Raw genomic sequence first — 1,589 nt, forward strand, 5'->3', positions numbered from 1 at the left:
AGAAATCAGCTGGTAGTCTTATGAGAACTCCTTTGTAGGTAACTGTCTCCTTTTCTCTTGCTGCTCTTAAGATTCTCTCCTTATGTTTAATCTTGGGTCGTGTAATTATGATGTGCCTTGGTGTGTGCTTCCTTGGGTCCAACTTCTTTGGGACTCTCTGGGATTCCTGGACTTCCTGGAAGTCTATTTCCTTTGCCACAGTAGGGAAGTTCTCCTTCATGATTTTTCAAATAAGTTTTCCATTTCTTGCTCTTCCTCTTCTTCTTTTTTAAAAATTTATTTATTTAATTGTAGTTCAAGTACAATTTTCTGTCTTTTACTCCCATCCCAGCCCTCCCCCCAAGAGTTCCCCACCTCCCTCCTATTTCCACCCTCCTTAGTTTTTGTCTATGTGCCCTTTATACTAGTTTCTGTAAGTCCTTTCCTTTTCCTCCTGAAATTCCCTCCCCTTTCCCCTCTGGTCACTGCCATCCTGTTCTCTATTTGAGTGTCTTTAATTATATTTTGCTTGCTTGTTTGTTTTGTTCTTTAGGTTCCTGTTAGAGGTGAGATCATTAAAATATGGAATGCTTCACGAATTTGCGTGTCATCCTTGTGCAGGGGCCATGCTAATCTTCTCTGTATTGTTCTAGTTTTAGTGTATGTGCTGCCGAAATGAGCGCTTCTTCTTCTCCTCCTGGCACCCTTATGATTTATATGTTGGAATGTTTCAAGTTATCCCACAGGTTCCTAAGCCTCTCCTCATGTTTTTGAATTCTTGTTTTTTTATTCTGTACTGGTTGAATGTTTATTTCTCTTCTGGTCCAAACCATTGATTTGAGTCCCAGTGTCCTCTCGTCACTGTTGGTTTCATGCACATTTTCCTTTATTTCACTTTGCATGGCCTTCACTTCTTCCTCTATTTTGTTACTATACGCAGTCATTTCTGTGAGTATCCTAGTTACCAGGTTTTGAACTTCGTATCTGATATGTTAGCTATCTCTTCACTGCTTAGTTGTATTTTTGGAGCTTTGATTCATTCTTTCATTTGGACTATACTGTTTTGCCTTGATGTACCTCTAACATTGTAAGGGATGGAGCCTTACATATTCACCAGTGTGGGGCAAACCCACATTTCTGTGTTGTGGCACTGTATGTGGATGAGGGATCCAAAAGGGAATCATACTACTTGCTTGGGTCTTGGCTGGCTTCCAGTCACTTCCCCTGCTACCCACAAGTAAGTTGCATCCTTCTGGTGCCTATTCCCAGGTGGGTGGGTTTGTGTATGTTATAGTGACCTGTGGGTCTCATGAACAAATTGCCTGTGAAACTGGGAGTTTCTTCTGCCTCCACAACCCCCAGGTTTATAGTCAGAGGTTTTCAAGCTTTATTTTCCTGTACTGGAGCAGTGGGTTGCATAGTCTGTCCTGTTCCCCAGTTGTTCTTCCTGGTTTATCCACATGCAAATGGGGAACTCTCCAGTCCACCAGTGGCCACCTCACCTACTCTGGTTTTTTAGCTGCCACCTTGCTACTAATCTTCTCCACCCTGGCTGCCTGTCTCTGCTCTCCTCCCAGTCTGGGTGGATGTTTCTTCTTTAACTCATTGGT

At 42.6% G+C, this 1,589-nt stretch overlaps 1 non-coding gene across 1 annotated transcript; it reads right to left on the bottom strand.

The window, feature by feature from the left end:
- Window positions 1–555: 555 nt before the first annotated feature.
- Window positions 556–662, bottom strand: LOC118996436 (U6 spliceosomal RNA). Its single transcript, XR_005068484.1, has one exon. It is a non-coding gene; the product is annotated as a U6 spliceosomal RNA (small nuclear RNA).
- Between the last annotated feature and the right edge of the window lie 927 nt (window positions 663–1,589).

This window comes from Sturnira hondurensis, unplaced genomic scaffold, assembly GCF_014824575.4.
Source record: "Sturnira hondurensis isolate 20B ecotype Veracruz unplaced genomic scaffold, ASM1482457v3 Scaffold0011299, whole genome shotgun sequence".
Taxonomy (NCBI): Eukaryota; Metazoa; Chordata; class Mammalia; order Chiroptera; family Phyllostomidae; genus Sturnira; species Sturnira hondurensis.